The sequence below is a fragment of the Myxocyprinus asiaticus genome, chromosome 7, assembly GCF_019703515.2.
Source record: "Myxocyprinus asiaticus isolate MX2 ecotype Aquarium Trade chromosome 7, UBuf_Myxa_2, whole genome shotgun sequence".
Lineage (NCBI taxonomy): Eukaryota > Metazoa > Chordata > Actinopteri > Cypriniformes > Catostomidae > Myxocyprinus > Myxocyprinus asiaticus.
In genome coordinates, this window is record NC_059350.1 from 29,728,849 (window position 1) to 29,749,902 (window position 21,054).

At 45.1% G+C, this 21,054-nt stretch overlaps 1 pseudogene; it reads right to left on the minus strand.

The window, feature by feature from the left end:
* Positions 1-2,040: 2,040 nt before the first annotated feature.
* Positions 2,041-19,233, minus strand: LOC127443551 (FH2 domain-containing protein 1-like; annotated as a pseudogene).
* Between the last annotated feature and the right edge of the window lie 1,821 nt (positions 19,234-21,054).

Below are 21,054 nucleotides of genomic sequence, written 5' to 3' on the forward strand. Positions count from 1 at the left end.
CACACACACCAACACATGTTTAAGCGATGCGTGTTCAAGACAGTAAACAAACAGCACAAGTTTAGCAATGAATTCCACTCACAACAAAGTAAAACAATGAAAATAAACACACTTACATGCAACTGCAGACTCCTGTAGATAGATCGCTTCTCCTGAATGACTATGGATCCAGTGGATTAAATATCTTACCTGGTGTCTATTGTATAGACCAATACAATAAATTGGAAATGGACATTTGGTATGTTGGTGGACACAGGGTAAAGAGACTTATGCAATAAATTGGAAATGGACATTTAGGATGTTGGTGGACTCAGGGGTAATAGACCAATACAATAAATTAGAAATGGACATTTAGTATGTTGGTAGACACAGGATAAAGAGACCTATGCTATAAATTGGAAATGGACATTTAGTATGTTGTTGGACACAGGGGTAATAGACCAATACAATAAATTGAAAATGGACATTTAGAGTTAATACACCTATACAATAAATTATAAATGGACATTTAATATGTTGGTGGACACAGGGGTAATAGACCAATACAATACATTGGAAATGGACATGTAGTATGTTGGTGGACACAGGGTAAAGAGACATATGCAATAAATTGGAAATGGACATTTAGTATGTTTGTGGACACAGGGGTAATAGACCAATACAATAAATTAGAAATGGACATTTAGGATTAATAAACATAAAATAAATTGGAAATGGACATTTAGTATGTTGGTGGACACAGGGCTAATAGACCAATAGAATACATTGGAAATGGACATGTAGTATGTTGGTGGATACAGGGGTCATAGACTAATACCATATATTGGAAATGGACATTTATTATGTTGGTGGTTAACAGACCTAGGTCTTTCGGGTCAAATTGGGCAAAATAGTTAGTTAGGGGGCAGATAGTGGGTCTGTGGACAGCCCCGCCCCCTCTGGGTGGTCCGGGGGTCTCATTGTTCAACTTTGGCAAAATAGTTGGTTAGGGGGCAGAGAGTGGGTCTGTGGACGGTCCGGCCTCCACCCAGGTGGTCCAGTGGTCTTTGGGGTCTGTGGGGGGATTGAGTCCCATTCCTCCATTAAATGAACACAGGGAGATTTCTTTAAACGCCCGTGGTGGGGGTCCGCGGGGCCCGAGATGCAGTGCCACATCACAGATCGTCCCCGTGAGCCCCCGGGAAGGAATGGGCGTGCAGCATACACAAACCAGTGACCATTTCCCCATTTCTTAATGGCTACATTACCACCATTCGAAATCAATTGCCTTATGTAGGAAATGCAGCTGTATTGCAAATTAATGAACATTTGTAATTTGATAGTGACTCCAGTTAATTAACTAGTACTTGTTGCAATAAAGCTTGGTACCTTAATCCATAAGAACTATGCATGGGTGCTTGCTTTGGTGTTGCCACCCCATAAAAATATGTCTAGATCCACCCCTGGCTCAAAGGACAAAAATTGTTTATCAATTAGTTTGTACTACATTGTACAGTGGAGTTATACATATAAAAAGCCTTTAAGGGTAAATTGTTTTTCACTGGAATAGCATCACCATGACAACTTAAGGGCAAGAACAGAGACTGCCATATAAGTCCGATACCACCCAATACTGCTCCTTCAAAGAATGAACAGCAGATGGCATTGTTGTAGAAGAAATGCATGAAAACAAAGAAGTTTCGGCTGGAAATTGGCTGTTCCAAGATCAGTGTGTAAAGACTAGTGTTTGTCCTAAACATTATGTGTTGAGCATTAGAATTATCTGTAGATAGGAAAGGGACTATATCATATGTGTAAAAAGGAAGAGGGCAAATGAAAGGGTGCTTTTTACCATACTTGATAACTTGCTGTTGCCTGGGTGAAGTGATTTATAGCTCTCTCTTTGTGTTTGTCTGACTATACTTCATTTGCATTGGGCACACACAACCAAACAGAGGTTGTACATTGGGTGTGGTTCAACTAAAAAAAATTCAATAGGCAGTGTCAGTGACAGTGAAAAAAGGCAGTAGCTAAATAAATACTCCCACTGAACAGTTCAGCATGCTGTGAAATTTATTTTTAATATATATTTTCACATAGGCTTTATCATTTTATTGATGAGTTATTTTATTGCAGTTTTACAATCACAGAATAAAGGTCTCAGAAATAACATTCAAAATAGATAATTCAAGCAATATCAATAAAAAGTGCATATTGATGCATATGTCAAACTGTCTGTCATCAAAGTTATTTCGCTCCAAATCAATAGTAGTCTTTTAGTGTTTTTTTAGGGTAAACTCAGCTGAAACAACAATTGAATTATACCAGACTTCTCCAAGTTGCCATAGAAGTATTCTAAAGCATGTTAACCAATCAGTGCTAAATACATGTATATACAGTGCATCCGGAAAGTATTCACTTTTTCCACATTTTGTTATGTTATGAATTTGCAGACATGTACTCTTGACATTTTCTCAACCAACTTCTTGAGGTATCACCCTGAGATGCTTTTTAAACAGCCTTATTCCAAAATTGATTAAATTCATTATTTTCCTCAGAATTCTACAAACAATACCCCATAATGACAATGTGAAAGACGTTTGTTTGAAATCTTTGCAAAATTATACAAAATAAAAAATGGGGAAAAAAAATCACATGTATTCACAGCCTTTGCTCAATACTTTGTTGAAGCACCTTTGGCACCAATTACTGCCTCAAGTCTTTTTGAGTATGATGCTACAATCTAGGCACACCTATTTTTGGGCAGTTTCTCCCATTCTTCTTTGCAGGACCACTCAAGCTCCATCAGGTTGGATGGGGAGCATCCATTTTCAGATCTCTCCAGAGATGTTCAATCGGGTTCAAGACTGGGCTCTGGCTGGGCCTCTCATGGACATTCACAGAGTTGTCCCAGAGCCACTCCTTTGTTATCATGGCTGTGTGCTTAGGGTCGTTGTCCTGTTGGAAGACGAACCTTCGCCCCAGTCTGAGGTCCAGAGCGCTCTGGAGCAGGTTTTCATCAAGGATGTCTCTGTACATTGCTGCATTCATCTTTCCCTCGATCCTGACTAGTCTCCCAGTTCCTGCTGCTGAAAAACATCCCCACAGCATGATGCTGCCATCACCATGCTTCACTGTAGGGATGGTATTGGCCAGGTGATGAGCAGTGCCTGGTTTCCTCCAGACATGACGCTTGCCATTCAGGCCAAAGAGTTCAATATTTGTTTCTCATGGTCGGAGAGTCCTTCAGGTGCCTTTTGGCAAACTCCAGGTGGGCTGTCATGTGCTTTTTACTGAGGAGTGTCTTCTGTCTGGCCACTCCACCATACAGGTCTGATTGGTGGAGTGCTGCAGAGATGGTTGCTCTTCTGGAAGGTTCTCCTCTCTCCACAGAGAAATGCTGGAGCTCTGTCAGAGTGAACATCGGGTTCTTGGTCACCTCCCTGACTAAAGCCCTTCTCTCCCGATCGCTCAGTTTGGCCAGGCAGCCAGCTCTAGGAAGAGTCCTGGTGGTTCCAAACGTCTTCCATTTACGGATGATGGAGGCCACTGTGCTCACTGGGACCTTCAATGCTGCAGAAATTTTTCTGTACCCTTCCCCAGATCTGTGCCTCGATACAAACCTGTCTCGGAGGTCTACAGACAATTCCTTGGACTTCATGGCTTGGTTTGTGCTCTGACATGCACTGCTAACTGTGGGACCTTATATAGACAGGTGTGTGCCTTTCCAAATCATGTCTAATCAACTGAATTTACCACAGGTGGACTCCAATCAAGTTGTAGAAACATCTCAAGGATGATCAGTGGAAACAGGATGCACCTGAGCTCAATTTTGAGTGTCATGGCAAAGGCTGTGAATACTTATGTACATGTGATTTTTTTCGTTTTATATTTTTAATAAATTTGCAAAGATTTCAAACAAACTTCTTTCACGTTGTCATTATGGGGTATTGTTTGTAGAATTTTGAGGAAAATAATGAATTTAATCCATTTTGGAATAAGGCTGTAACATAACAAAATGTGGAAAAAGTGAAGCGCTGTGAATACTTTCCGGATGCACTGTACATGTGTATCTTTTAAAAGAACATTAAAAGGCATTGTAAATTGTAATTGAGGTACACTTCCAAAACTTTCTGTAAAGCCATTGATTCAAAGTTGGCATCCTGTGGCTTTGGGTTTAGTTCAGATCCTTCTTTAATTATGGGAGAACTCTCAATCTCAGAACAGTCCAACACAATGGAACAATCAGTTTCAGTACAGTCCATGACATACAACACAGGATTCTTATTGGATATAGAGGGATCAAGGGGCAATGGGGTGTCACAAGTTGTTGAGGAAAAGGTGCCACTTCCTCCCCCTGTGATGAGATAATTTTGTCATTCCATACTTTATCTGGCTTGGGTTCCTCATCAGAACTCCTACTAGATTGGGGGGTGTCAAGGAGAAATTCTTTGAGAGGTTCTTCTTCCCTTTCCAGATCTGTCACAAACACTTCACACTGGTTGTCCAAGGAAACATTACTGTTTTCATTGATCTGGCTTGTTATTTCAAAAAACTTTTTTTGTTTTTGTTTGTGTTACTTAATCGAGGTGTAACTCCACCTTCAGAGAGAGAAGAGTTATTATTATTATTGTAGGAATCATTGTTTATGGTGTAACCAGAAGTTAAGCATCTAGCTAAAGGACTGATGGGTTCTGTCTCAGCCTTTAGTAAAGATGCTATCTTCTCTTTGTAAACCTGACTCTGTAGGCCAAGTTCCTTATTATCATCCTGTAAGATGAGCCTGGTCATCGTCTTTCTTTGATGATTTCTTCCTGACCATGGAAGGCTGTTGAATGTAGCAAAATCATTTGCTGAAGACCCAGAGAACAGCTCCTTAAAACCATGGAGGTTGCGGTCACCAGTAGTGTGATGGTAACTGCGGGCACTAGCAGAGCGCTCTAAATGACTGTGGGGACTTTGAGGTCTTGATTGAAGCAAGAAGTCCAGAAGGCCTTCTTTAGTTAGGATGTCAACCTAATTTTCACTGCTGCTGTGACCAAAACCTCTCTCACTATTGGCGGCAGCCCAGGCAAACTGTCTCTCCTCCAGTTCTCGTAAGCGCTGCTGTCTGGCTTCCTCCTTTAGTTCCCCATCCTGTTTATCCTGCAGGAGAGTGAACAAGGGATCACTATAGGAGGGTGTGACTAACATAGAACATAATTAGTTCTTTGTCATGTTTGACTGATATACAATATGCTGTCTGTAGCACACTTCATAAAATACCCTGATGTTCTTGACAGATAAACTCCTTACAATATTCTTTGATAGGAAGTATTTCTCATTTTTGGATGTTTGTCAATAATATATGTACCTTTACAGCTTTTTTAAACTTCAGACAGAAGTCTTGGAAGATTCTGAAACACTCATCTAGTTTGAAGGTATCTTTGTCTTCACAGAAGATGTCAATGAGGGCATTACCCTCCTTGCGCAAGTCCAGCCTGCAACGTTTAAGGTCCTGCAGGGCCTGTATAGAGCTCTAACAAGAGAAAATCAGGTGAATCATTCTATGTGGCATAAAAACACTTCTTTAAAAAAAAGCAAAATTGTAAATTTTGAGATCAGATAAAACATTTTTTACATTGGTGGAAGGAACAGAGTGCTTTTCAATCCAGTAGTTTTTATAATTACAACATAACATGTTGGGGTTTAACATGTTGCCACAAGAAACTTTACAACAAGATCAACTCTTTTCAATATCCTACCGTGGAACTCTAATTGAGAGAATGATTCATTTACCTGCAAAAATGGATCTAACTGCTGTTGCAGCTCATCATCATCAAGAATCTTCTGCTCCAAATAATGTGTTTTGACAGAGAGAGAGGAATACTCTCCCTCAATATTTTCTACTGAAATTCTACAGCAATGAAAAAAATATAAATAAAGGAAGAGAAAGATCGAGGACGGGCAGCAGAAAGGTAAAAAAAAAAAAAAGTTAGGGACAGGAGAGAAAGAACAAGTAGGTGAAACACAAAAGAACAGGCAGCAATGCTTCAGAGAATCTTACAACATTTTTCAACATGATGAAAGTTTGGTACAGAATCAAAGAAACCTGTTGTCAAGACTGGAAATTACTTTGTGGCCTCCTTTACATTTGACATTAACATGCATTCTGTGTATCCAAATAGTATTTTGAAATTCTTTAGCTGGATTACATTTACACCTTGAAATGCGTTTCCAGTGTGATTGGATCCGATCACACTTACCTGTAGTGTTGTCAAAAGTACGGTACTGGAATAAAAAAAAGAAGTCATGATACCAGAGTTTGTGCAGATAAACCTGATATTGAAGAAATTGCAACAGAAATATATTACAACTGTAAAGTAAAATTTAATATTCACTGTAGTAACATGAATAAATAATCAAATTAATGATAATACATTAAGCAATATATCACAAGCAAGAGTGCTGTTATACTGAATAATGGTATATGGTGTACTGAATAATGAGCAAAGGTGTGTTGAAAAGTAATTGTTCTATTTTTTACTTATTAAAAGTTTTAAGAATTAATTTGATTAGACACAATTTGGATGATGAAATAAAATTAAACTTTAAAACGTGGAATTCTAGAAAATGTACACTACTGGTCATAAGTTTTGAAACACTTATTCTTTATTATAATTTTTTTTCACATTTTAAAATAATAGTAAAGTCATCAAAACTATGGAATAACATAAATGGAACTATGGGAATTATGTTGTGACTACAAAAATCCAAAATAAATCAAAACTGTGTTATATTTTAGCATCTTCAGAGTAGTCACCCTGTGCCGAGAATTTGCAGACATGTACTCTTGACATTTTCTCAACCAACTTCTTGAGGTATCACCCTGAGATGCTTTTTAAACAGTATTGAAGGAGTTCCCATCTATGTTGGGCACTTATTGGCTGCTTTTCTTTATTATTTGGTCCAAGTCATCAATTTCAAAAACTTTTTTTTGTAATAAAATTTTAGTTTTGTAATGAAATAAGTTAATATGTTGGCACAATTATATTTTTGTCTACAAAACTAATTTCAAACATTTAAGTATACGCCTTCAGATCAAAAGATTTTTAAGATCATGGGAAACATAAAATTATATACACCATATTGCCAGAAGTATTCGCTCATCTGCCTTTAGACGCATATGAACTTAAGTGACATCCCATTCTTAATCCATAGGGTTTAATATGACGTCGGCCCACCCTTTGCAGCTATAACAGCTTCAAGGTTTCTGGGAAGGCTTTCCACAAGGTTTAGGAGTGTGTTTATGGGAATTTTTGACCATTCTTCCAGAAGTGCATTTGTGAGGTCAGACACTGATGTTGGACGAGAAGGCCTGGCTCGTAGTCTTCGCTCTAATTCATCCCAAAGGTGCTCTATCGGGTTGAGGTCAGGACTCTGCGCAGGCCAGTCAAGTTCTTCCACACCAAATTTGCTCATCCATGTCTTTATGGACCTTGCTTTGTGCACTGGTGCGCAGTCGTGTTGGAACAGGAAGGGGCCATCCCCAAACTGTTCCCACAAAGTTGGGAGCATGGAATTGTCCAAAATCTCTTGGTATGCTGAAGCATTCAGAGTTCCTTTCACTGGAACTAAGGAGCCAAGCCCAGCTTCTGAAAAACAACCCCACAACATAATCCCCCCTCCACCAAACTTCACAGTTGGCACAATGCAGTCAGACAAGTACCGTTCTCCTGGCAACCGCCAAACCCAGACTCGTCCATCAGATTGCCAGATGGAGAAGCGTGATTCGTCACTCCAGAGAACGCGTCTCCACTGCTCTAGAGTCCAGTGGCGGCGTGCTTTACACCACTGCATCCGACGCTTTGCATTGCACTTGGTGATGTATGGCTTGGATGCAGCTGCTCGGCCATGGAAACCCATTCCATGAAGCTCTCTACGCACTGTTCTAGAGCTAATCTGAAGGCCACATGAACTTTGGAGGTCTGTAGCGATTGACTCTGCAGAAAGTTGGCGACCTCTGTGCACTATGCGCCTCAGCATCCGCTGACCCCGCTCTGTCATTTTACGTGGCCTACCACTTCGTGGCTGAGTTGCTGTCATTCCCAATCGCTTCCACTTTGTTATAATACCACTGACAGTTGACTGTGGAATATTTAGTAGCGAGGAAATTTCATGACTGGACTTGTTGCACGGGTGGCATCCTATCACAGTACCACGCTGGAATTCACTGAGCTCCTGAGAGCGGCCCATTCATTCACAAATGTTTGTAGAAGCAGTCTGCATGCCTGGGTGCTTCATTTTATACACCTGTGGCCATGGAAGTGATTGGAACACCTGAATTCAATTATTTGGATGGGTGAGCGAATACTTTTGGCAATATAGTGTGTATATATATATATATATATATATATATATAAAAATATTGCCATAAGTGACCACATATTAATTCCTGCCATAAATGTTCTGCAACTTTGGGTGTTTTATAACAGGTTTTGGTTATCATTTTCCATAAACATGAAATTAATGTGTCTCTAACGACAAGACTGACCCTTTAAAAAACAAATAATTAGTCAAAATGGTGTGAACTATTCACTAATCATCCAGACAACTGCAAAAAAAAAAAAAAAAAAAAGATTGCTTCTTTGTCACTACATTCGTTGAAGCCTTTGCATGCAATACTAAAAATGATGCTGGAAGTCTAGGACTAATTGTCATCTCGTCTCCTGGATGAGTGACTTAGCAGAGTGAATATGACTCACAGCATCTAAAAAGCCCAACATGACAACTGATAAACTGTCTAAAAACAGACACCAACACTCACATGCACAGAAAAAAGCACATAAAACATCACAGATAAACAAAAATAAGGACATACAGTTGAAGTTAGAAGTTTACATACACTTAGGTTGAAGTCATTAAATCTCATTTTTTAACCACTCCACAGATTTAATATTAGCAAACTATAGTCGTTTAGTCGTTTAGGACATCTACTTTGTGCATGACACAAGTAATTTTTCCAACAATTGTTTACAGACAGATTGTTTCACTTTTAATTGACTATATCACAATTCCAGTGGGTTAGAAGTGTTGGGCCTCATGTTTTCAGATAGAAGACAAAGGCAGGCCTTACACAGTCGTAAAACCTATCTCAGGCCCCCACATACCAGGTCATAAATTATACTGATAAAAATCGTGCCAAAATCAAACAAAGGGAGTCCAAAACAGACTACAAATCCCATGAAGCCTTGCTCACTAAAGGATCGAACTCTCAACTCCTATTGGATGAGGCACACAACAGAACGTCCCTCAACCATGACATCATCAGGAGTAGAAATACCTCTGAAATGCTTCCGGGATTTGCTTCCAGCAACTTTGTTCACCGTGTATAGACGTAGCTCATCGTTGCTCTCAGGTGCAACCTCGTGGCACAAGGAAGTAACATCCGACTTGAAACTGTGGCCATACAATCTCCATCTCGCTGGACGAGTTGAGATTACTCTGTGTTCAACCGAACACTCTAACGGATCCGAAGGAGACCGCCGAGCAATCCGCATCTTCATCCGTTTGCCTGCAGAAGTGAAGAGATTAAAGATTTCTCTTCCATCTTCAATCAAGTCGACATTTCTGAGTTCTACGCCAGCCTACCTAGAATCAACAGCCGTGCCCGCCAACAGAGCGAGGAAACGGCCTCCCGTCATCACCCGAGCCTCGAGGAACCGGGTCAGATTTAAAGGACGGATGGACACACATTCTGCATCCTCATGCGATTCAAGTAAGAGGTTTACGTCTGGGCAGAGATAGAATATTATAGTGTGTTATTCTTGTGTTTCAAGGTTTTTGCTTGTCCAGTTTACGGACCGCCATGTCCGCTCATTATAAATACTCAGGGTAGTAATTATCATGAATTTGTTTTGCTGTATTGTGGTCCAACCAAATTGGACTGTTGTGCATTTTCGCCATCGCGGGTGAGACCGGCAAACTGAGTTTATCCATTAAAGGGTCAAAGAACGCAGGACTTTTACAAGCCGTCCACTGCATCTCTGAGCAATAAACTAACAGCTGCTTTCTCTCCCACAATCGCGAAATCGGCTTTAGGGGCGTCACTTAATTCTCTCTCTCTCTCTCTCGTACTAATAACACACACACACACACACACACACACACACACACACACCCTCATGTGTTACAGGATTATTTTGATTTCCATATCTAATTATATCACTGTTTAGTTTGTAATTGTAAGTCGGGAAGTTTATTGACTGCATTGTATTAATTATTAATTGATATTACTGCATAAATAAACTTTGTTTATATTACAAAGAGAAGTGTTTTGGTTTGTTTTGCATATGCCTGTGTCATGCTGACGGGATGTCAGTGCTCGGATTCAAGCCTTCATTCATTGGTTTTTTCCCTGAAAATCGATATTCTTCGGATGTAATTCTAATATTGAGACTGTTATACTATCTGGTTATTAGTCCCTGATTCCAGGGTGGTGCCCCGTCAATGTTAATCCTTATTAATATTCTATTGATTTTTGATAACTATCTTTGATGATTGTTGAATATGAATGATCAATAAGCTAGTGTTAATTTTAATTAATGTTTCATCGATTTTAACAATTAACGATTATCTTTGATAACTGTTGATTTAAAGGATTAGAAAAAGCTAACACTGATTCTCATCAATGTTCTATTGATTTTAATAATTAATAATTATCTTTGATAATTATTAATTATTGCTAATAACCAAACCCACTTCTAAATGTAGCGCACTACATTTACTGGAGCCCCATATGAGGTTTTAATGAGTTAGATTCAATTAATTAATTTAAATATTAATTAATAACTAAAGAAATAATTCATTATTTCTGATAGTAACACTGATCTAAACAACCAGTAAGGCCCTACAGAAGTTACATACACTAAGTTAACTGTGCCTTTAAGCAGCTTGGAAAATTCCAGAGAATGATGTCAAGCCTTTAGACAATTAGCCATTTAGCTTCTAACAGGAGGTATACTGAACTGGAGGTGTACCTGTGGATGTATTTTAAGGCCTACCTTCAAACTCAGTGCCTCGTTGCTTGACATCATGGGAAAATCAAAAGAAATCAGCCAAAAAAAATTGTGGACCTCCACAAGTCTGGTTCATCTTTGGGAGCAATTTCCAAACACCTGAAGGTACCACATTCATCTGTACAAACAACAGTACTGTAAGGGGGAGGCCACCCACTGGCCCAACGACGGTAACCAATGGCGTGGCTGAAGGTCTCCTGCGCATTCTGTCTTATTGTGCGCATTAAGTTTAAGTTATTTTGTTCCTACTATATTATTCGTTTTATGATCCCCGTTTATTTTATCTGACTCCAATTATAAAAGTTTCCAAGGATATATTAATGTTCCAAACTTAATTATTATTATTAAATTTGGTTTAACATTTCATCGTATTTAATTCTATTCTATATTGTACTCATTCATTCGGATTCCTGTCGCTTAGAGAATCTCGTGCTGGCCATGTATGCGGATCTCACGGTCACAAATACTCCAGCATTGGTCATTAAAACAGTAATTGACTAAATACTATTTAGATGGCTGCTCATGCTTGCCCTTTTATCTAAAAGTATTTTGTTTAGTCCCCTTAGATAGTAAACACTTAATTAGAGTAACATTATTTCTACCCAGAGGCCATGACCACTAAATTTACAAAGATAGACCAACAATACCTAAGTTAAAATAGCTTTACATAATCATGCCATAGTTTCCTATGTACACTTAGCTAGAAAATATTACAATAACCAGAGGTCTAGACTTCACCCTATTTAGGCTTGGTTGACAACTTCATGTTGTCCTAAATGGAAATTCCATATCGAGCCTGTACACTAAGTACAACTGAACTAATGCCAATTTGTTAGTCAGAGCTCTAAAGTCTCAGTCGGTGTGCCCCATGCTCCACTCAGAACTGAGCTTTAGTCCGCTACTAACCTGGTCATAGATTTGTGGAAAACATGAACTAAAGACAATAATTTCAGAATAAATCAGAATAAACTCAAATGTAACAATTTATTTACCAGGTAAAATAAAACATTCATCAATTCCAATTAGACAATAATAAGTCAAAATTAAACATTTATCAAGAAATAAGAATTACATACCTGGTAGAGAAAACTACATGCAGCAATTGTGTGGGATATCTGATTACAGACTCCCCGAGCTCTTTGCCAATCTTCCTTAAATATCCAAACAGAAAACATTGTGTACCAAATAGTATTATCTTTTGAACAATGAGAATTTGGGGGTGAATGGGTTCTTGACTTCTTGGGATTTAACCTTATTAACAAACAGGAGATCATTTAAATTGTAGGGGAATAGACCTCCAGAATAATGCAGTATTTGGCAAAGACCTTATAACTTTGTCACCATTAGTTTTACCGACATGGGAAAGAGACAATTATACCAGTTGCACAGAGACCTCTTAAATGATATCAAACACATACAGTTGCATTCTTTGTTCCCTATCTGTCACTAGGGGTCACTCTTGGGAGCACGAAACACCTCTGATCTTTGAAAAAAGGCCAATGGGAACTGGCGAGTGGTATTTGCATACCACTCCCCCGAACATACGGCTATAAAATGAGCTGGTATGCAACCACTTATTCAGATTTTCTCTTCGGAGATGAATGGTCGATGCTCACTGTGCTGGATCTGAGGGCGCATTTCAGCGGCTTCTCACCCTCTGCACTGGTGCACTGCAGAGAACGCCCCTGGGCACTTCAGCTGAAATAAAAGAGTATATTCTAAAAACAGTATATTTCTCTAAAAGAGCGGCACGCACAGAACGTCTTTTTAAAGATGCCCTTCCGTTTGTGTGTTATTCCTGGTTGCGGTTGTTATCTCTCGCCTTCTGATGGCCACGATCGCTGTCTTGCATGTCTGGGCGCTGCCCACGTGGACACATCGTTCGTGGATGGGTCATGTCCTCATTGCGAGGACATGACCATGGCAACGTTGCGGTCGCGGCTTGCCTTCGTAAGAAAGCAAGCCACCCCAGCGGCTCCCCACCTTGGTCCTTCTATCTACGGGTATAAGGCCAACGTGGCTAGCACTGGGGGCGATTTGGGGACCTCAATGGGACCACCTCCGCCGGGTATCCCCCCACGGACCTCCCATTCCCCAGCACGTTCGTTTGCCCCAATCGGGCTTCCGGATGAATCCGCCGGCTCATCTCAGGGCGAGTTCGACCTCTTGTTCAGAGCCCGCGAAGGTGATGAGCTCTCGAGCGCAGCATCGGAGAGCGGGCTCGTCCAGTCGGACGCAGAATCCTCAGCTGGGCTTCCCCCTCGGGTATGGTCGCCCAGTCACAGGCTGGCGCGGAGATGATGGACATGCTTTCCAGGGCAGCATCGGGCTAGAGTGGAATTCTCCACTCCCCTGAACCCTCACGGCTCGATGATTGGTTCCTGGGCCTGCGGCACCGCTCACAGCCATGCCCCGCCTCAGTTCTTTTCTTCCCGGAAGTGCACGAGGAGCTGACAAGGTTGTGGGAGGCACCTTTTACTGCCCGGTCCCGATCTTTAAGCTCCCCCGCTCTCACTACCCTCGATGGTGGGGCAGCCAAGGGGTATTCGGTGATCCCCCCGGTGGATATGGCACTCGCGGTGCACCTATGCCCGCAGAGCGCCACCACGTGGCACAGGTGCCCGAAGCTCCCATCCAAGGCCTGTAGGTTTATGTCGTCCCTGACGGCCAAGGCCTACGGTGCCGTTGGACAAGCAGCCTCCACCCTGCACGCCATGGCTCTCCTGCAAGTCCACCAAGCCAAGGCGCTAAAAGAACTGCACGAGGTTAGTTCTGCCCTGGGATTGATGCAGGAACTGCGCTCGGCGACCGACCTCGCCCTCTGGGCGACAAAGGTCATGGCACGGTCTCTCGGGCGGGCGATGTCCACATTGGTGGTCCAGGAGCGCCACCTTTGGATCAACCTGGTCGAGATGAGAGAGGCCGACAAGGCACAATTCCTTGATGCCCCCATTTCCCAGGTTGGCCTGTTCAGTGACACCATCAAGGACTTTGCCCAGCAGTTCTCGGCTGTGAAGCAGCAGACGGAAGCTATCCAACACATCCTGCCCCAGCATGGCTCAAGATCCCACACCCCATCTGCTCGTTGCCAAGGGCGTCCTCCTGCGGTGATTGCACCAGCTCCACTGCAGCCTGCCCTAGCGGCCCGGCCCCAGCGTGGAGCCCGCCGCAGGAACCAGATGCCACCCATCTCACGGCCGGCCGCCAAGAACCTGAGAAAGGTTTCAAAGCGCCCCTGAGATGGGTGACCCAGGGGTGAGGAGACACGCTGCTCTGGAGCTGGTAAGCAGACCACTCCATCCCCCGGTGGAGTGCCAGGAGGAGAATCTTTTGTTACCTTTTCATTTAATTTCGCCGCATGCCCAAGTGGCTGCGGTACCCAAAATTTCAGCAAAAGAACGGTTTCCTTGTTCCCTGGGTCACATACCGGCCGTCATCACGACCACCGTCCACCATTCCAATTCGGCAGGTTTGGCGCTCCAGCGGCGGCCCCCCGTCCAGCTGTGGCACAAATCTGCCCCGATGTGACGGTCTCCACAGGTCACGAGGATGAACCTCTTCCTCCCCAGTCCCAGGCTGTTATGGGGGTGGTCACAAGGAGCCAGTTAAGTGATTTGATGTCCCTGAACTCAGCACACCCACGGCACGACGTGGCACCTCAGGCTCTGCCCCGCCGCAAAACCCCACCCACCGGTACGACCGATGAGATTGTCCCCTTGGTCCCCCTTGCCTGGAGCTTGGACATGTGGCTCGTGCTTTCCAACCCGTCACGATGGCTGATACGGACTGTCCGACTCGGCTACGTGATTCAGTTCCCCAGGCGTCCGCCCAGGTTCAGCGGCGTCCTAGGGTCCTCGGTGAAGGGCGAGAATGCCGCTACATTGCGCGTGGAAATCGCTACCCTACTAGGGTGCGATAGAGCCTGTCCCTCCAGCCGAGATGAAGAAGGGGTTTTACAGCCCCTACTTCATTGTACCGAAGGCGGTGGGTAGCAGCCAATCTTGGACCTGTGAGTACTAAACCGGGCTTTACACAGACTCCCGTTCAAGATGCTGACGCAAAAACGCATTCTAGCGAGCGTCCGGTATCAAGATTGGTTTGCTGCGGTAGACCTGAAGGACGTGTACTTCCGTGTCTCAATTCTACCTCGACACAGACCCTTCCTCCCTTTCGGCCTGTCCTTGTCCCCTCATGTCTTTGTGAAGATCGCAGAGGCAGCCCTTGCCCCGTTAAGGGAAGTGGGCATTCGCATCCTCAACTATCTCGATGACTGGCTAATCCTAGCTCACTCTCGGGATGTGCTGTGTGCGCACAGGGACCTGGTGCTCACAAACCTCAGCCAACTAGGGCTTCGGGTCAACTGGGAAAAGAGCAAGTTCCTCCCGGTTCAGAGCATCTCTTTTCTCGGTTTGGAGTTGGACTCAGTCTCAATGACGGGGTGCCTCATGAACGAGTGCGCACAGTCAGTGCTGACCTATTTGAAGGCGTTCAGACAGAAGACAGCGGTTCCACTGAAAATGTTTCAGAGGCTCCTGGGGCATATGGCATCCTCAGCAGTGGCCACACCACTCGGGTTGATGCATATGGGACCTCTTCAGCACTGGCTCCAGACTCGAATCCCGAGATGGGCATGGCATCGCGGGACACATCGTGTGGCCATCACACCGGTCTGTCACCGCCTCTTCAGCCCTTGGACCGACCTCACATTTATATGGGCATGCGTTCCCCTAGAGCAGGTCTCCAGGCGCATTGTGGTTACGACTGATGCCTCCAAAATGGGCTGGGGCGCTGTATGCAACGGGCACGTTCCCATTGGCCTTTTTTCAAAGATCAGAGGTGTTTCGGGCTCCCAAGAGTGACCCCTAGTGTCACTACATCGACACAACGTCTCATACCCTCCATCAGGGAATGGAGGTTACGAAAGTAACCAGGACGTTTTCATGGTATTTGTTATACTTTTACATATAAATGTAAAAAACTGGCCCACCCAGACATGGTTCTCGGACCTCATGCTCCTCGCGACAGCCCCCCCCACAGCGAATTCCCCTGAGGTAGGACTTTCTTTCTCAGGGACGGGGCACCATCTGGCACCCGCGACCAGACCTCTGGAATCTCCATGTCTGGCCCCTGGACGGGATGTGGAAGACTTAAGTGGCCTACCACCCACGGTGGTAGACATGATCACTCAGGCTAGGGTTCCCACTATGAGGTGCCTATATGCCTTGAAGTGGTGTCTGTTCACTAAGTGGTGTTCTTCCTGACACGAAGATCCCCACAGATGCACAGTTGGATCGATGCTTTCCTTCCTGCAGGAGAGGTTGGAGGGGCGACTGTCCCCCTCCACCTTGAAAGTGTATGTAGCCGCTATAGCGGCACACCACGACATAGTGAGCAGTAAGTCCTTAGGGAAGCACGACCTGATCATCAGGTTCCTGAGAGGCACCAGGAGGTTGAATCCCTCCAGACCGCACCTCATTCCCTCATGGGACCTCTCTGTAGTTCTTCAGGGTCTACGGGGAGCCCCCTTTGAGCCCCTGGAGTCAGCTGAGCTTAAGGCACTCTCTTTAAAGACTGCCCTCCTGACTGCGCTCACTTCCATCAAGAGGGTAGGAGACCTGCAAGCGTTCTCTGTCAGCAAAACATGCCTGGAGTTTGGTCTGGGCTACTCTCATGTGATCCTGAGACCCCGACCGGGCTATGTGCCCAAGGTTTCCATGACCCCATTTAGGGATCAGGTGGTGAACCTGCAAGCGCTGCCCCAGGAGGAGGCAGACCCAGCCCTGATGTTGCTGTGTCCGGTGCGTGCTTTACGCATCTATTTGGATCGCACGCAGAGCTTTAGAGTCACTGAGCAGCTCTTTGTCTGCTTTGGTGGACAGCGGAAAGGAAGCGCTGTCTCCAAGCAGAGGATCGCCCACTGGGTCATTGACGCCATAGCAATGGCTTTTCACGCTCAGGATGTGCCACCCCCTGCAGGGCTACGAGCCCATTCTACCAGGTGTGTGGCAGCCTCCTGGGCCTTGACCAGTGGCGCCTCTCTAACAGACATTTGCAGAGCAGCAGGCTGGGCAATACCCAACATCTTTGCGAGGCTCTACAATCTCTGGGTTGAGCCGGTTTCGTCCCATGTCTTGCTAGGTAAGAACAGGAAAGTCCGGGAGAGCTGGTCATGTGTATCGCTTGCACATAGCGCATTTCACCTCCCCTGAGCTGAAGACATGCTCTGTTGACTCCCAGTAGTGTTCACAAAGTGTGTTCCCTGGATGACTTCCTCCTAGCCCTGTGGCAGATGAGTTTGCAGAGAAACTCACTGCCGGCTCAGTACATGTGCTAACTAAGTCCTGTACTGGGGTAGGTGCTCCGCATGTGTTGGTTCCCCATAGGTGACACCATGCGATGTATATCTTCTGCTAAATCGTTTCCCTATTGGTAAACTGCATCTTCCTTGGGCAGAGGCCCCTCTGCCCCAGTCACCATATTTGTAGAAACTCCTCCTCCGTTGGGTAGGACCTACCATGGGACTTCTCCACATGACATACTTCCGACAAGGCTCGGCAAGACCATGTGATGTATTTCCACTCAAAATACCCCCCCCTCCTTCTGGGTGGGGTGTGGTCTCCACGATGTCTTCCCCTTGGGAGTGACACCCCCCTTACGTAGACACTGTGGCCCCAGTCAGTTAACAAATTTCAAACTTTTTTGGGGAGAGAAAAAAAAGAGGATAATAGGCCATGACCGGGCTAGCCTGTCCCTATTTTTTGGCCAGTTGACTTGTCCCCGAAGGGCCGTTCGATGCTCATAACAGCATTGGGGGAGGTTACGTGTCAGCCTGGTGCACTGGCTATGAGGCACACAGTGGTCTTCCCGTCTCGCACCGCCAGTTCACGTAACACAGTTCAGCTAGTTGTGGCGTTTCGTATAGGGACCCCTAGTGTCACACATCGACACAACATCGAGTGAGTGACAGATAGGGAATGTCCTGGTTACTTTCATAACCTCCGTTCCCTGATGGAGGGAACGAGACGTTGTATCCCTCCTGCCACAACGCTGGACTACCCGCTGAAATGGCCGGGACCTTGTCTCAGCTCCTCAGCACAAAACCTGAATGAGTGGTTACATACCAGCTCCTTTTATACCCGTATGTTCGGGGGAGTGGTATGCAAATACCACTCGCCAATTCCCATTGGCCTTTATTCAAAGATCAGAAGTGTTTCGGGCTCCCAAGTGTGACCCCTAGTGTCACTACATTGACACAACGTCTCGTTCCCTCCATCAGGGAATGGAGGTTACGAAAGTAACCAGGACATCTTCATGGTATTTGTTATATTTTTACATATAAATCTTGTGTCTTTGTATTGGTCCTGAGCTGTTGAAGGGGAGAAGATGGAGAGAGAGAAGAGGGGGCAGCAAGGTGATTTGTAATTTATCACATGTTGTGATATTCAGGTGTAGATTTCAGCTTTTTTGAGAAAGTTCTATGACTTTGGTTCTCGCAGATTTCTTTGACTTTGGAAATGGTGCCTTTTGGGCGTAGACGTCCTGGTGCCAGCCTTACAATATGCAAGTATAAACACCATGGGACCACGCAGCCATCATACTGCTCAGGAAGGGGATGCATTCTGTTTCCTAGAGATGAACGTAGTTGGTGCGAAAAGTGCAAATCAATCCCAGAACAACAGCAAAGGACCTTGTGAAGATGCTGGAGGAAACAGGTAGACAAGTATCCACAGTAAAATGAGTCCTATATCAACAACCTGAAAGGCTGCTCAGCAAGGAAGAAGCCACTGCTCCAAAACTGCCATAAAAAAGCCAGACTACAGTTTGCAAGTGCACATGGGGACAAATATCTTACTTTTTGGAGAAACTTCCTCTGGTCTGATGAAGCAAAAATTGAACTTTTTGTAGCATGGGGGCATGGTCATGTGTCGGTCTGCAGGAGAGGGAGAGCAGTAAGGCTCGTCACCTGGGCCGTAATTACCTCTAACACCTGTCTCTCAATATAGTGATGGCAGATGGAGACCTGAAAAGGCACACCAGAGCGTCAGAGTGGGGAGAGAGACCAGAGCCACCACCTGAATCTGTGTGTGTCTGTTTGGCCACCAAGAGCCCATTTGTTTGAGTTTAAGTAAAGACTGAGAAAGAGTAATAAAACACTCACCTTGACTGTTCGCTGTCTCCTGACTCCTCCTTTGCCCATAACCCAAAGATCTTGTTACAGTGGTGTCGAAAACCCGGCTTTGGAGGAGTATGCCGTTATGAAGTCCTTACCACTGGGCGAAGTCTTCAAAATCCTCACCAGCATCCAGCAGACTCAACACCAGGCCCTCATGGACGTACACCTGGAGCAGGAACATGTTTCCAAGTCCTGCTCCAGGCACAAGTAGAGGACCAGCAGGTGCTCCGGAGCCTGATCACCAGAGATTGGGCTGGCGCTGCAACCTCCCCGGAACCCACCCCACCCGCAGCCCTAATGAAGATGGGGCCGGACGATGACCCGGAGGCCTTTCTGGACCTCTTTGAGAAGATGGCGGAGGTCTGAAAATGGCCTCCTGACCAGTGGCCGGCCTAGCTATGGCCCTTACTCTCCGGAGAGGCACAGCTGGCAGCACAACAAATTCCTGCTGCCTGCCTCCTCAATTATTAACATCTAAAGAAGGCCATTCAGCAACGGATTGGTCGTAGCCCTGAACAAAGACATCAGCTCTTTCGGTTGCTGAGTTTCAGGAAGCAAGGCTGCCCGTTCGCTTTTGCTCAGAAGCTCCGGGATGCCTGCCGGAAATGGTTGCTGGCGGAGGGAACCTGCGGCGTCGTGGATGTAGTCAACCTGGTGGTACTGGATCAGTTCGTCGCCCAGCTTCCACGAGGAATGTCCGAGTGGGTCCAGTGCCACTGCCCAGCATCCCTGGAGGATGGCAGTATTTCCAGGAGGCAGCGATCCAGTTTTTTTCCTTTTCCTTCTTCTCTCTCTGCTCTCTCTCCAAACCCTGTGTCTCATGTTCCTTCCCCCTCCCCCACACCGGATGTGCGGAGGAGCCCCACCCAAGCCCCACTCCCTCTAGGTGTCTGTCCCTCCTACTCCCTCTGTCTCCCTCCCTCTGAGACCGCCCCCACAAGTGTGGAAGGAAGACCTGTCCGGTGATGGAGGTGGGGACACTGGTCCAGATCCCCAATGCTCCACAGGCCACCCCCGATCGGGCAGGGGCGTATCAGATACCAGTAAGATTAAAAGGGGATACACATCAAGCTTTGGTGGATATGGGTTGTTCTCAAACCTCGATCCACCAATGCTTGGTGCAAGGCGGGGCATTGGATAGGAATAAGCGGGTGAGGGTGAGGTGTGAGGTGTGTGCATGGTGACATTCACAATTATCCAGTGGTTACCATTGAGATACGATTCAGGGGAAAAAGGCATAGAGTCGAGGCTGCGGTTATTTCCAGCCTCACCCATCCCCTAATTCTGGGTACCAATTGGCCTGGTTTAAAAAAATGTATTGAGGGTAATGTGTGTGGATGGGTCCTGCAAAACGGTGTCGCTGTGTGTGACGCATGATGCTATGGCGGGGGAGGCAGTGCCAGGGCCGTCGACGTCTACTCCACATCATGATGACGCAGATGGGGGAATTCCCATACTCAGGGGCTTCCCTGAGGGGGATTTCCCTTGTGCAGTCGTGTGACAAATGCCTCAAGCATGCCTTTGACCAGGTGAAAGTAATTGATGGTCAACAGCTCCAGCCTAATGTTGCGCTTACATACCCGTACTTCTCTATTATTAAAGAGCAGTTGTATCGAGTGACACAGGACACTCAGACCAAAGTAAATACAACTCAGCTATTAGTACCAAAGAGCTGCCGGGAAACACTTTTCCGGCAGCTCATTATAACCCAATGGCTGGCCACTTAGCTCACAAAAACTTTGAAATGCATAATGGCCCGTTTCTTTTGGCCAGGCATTCACAGCAATGTACGCAAATGGTGTGCGGCGTGCTGTGAATGCCAGTTGGTGAATCCGCCGGCCACCC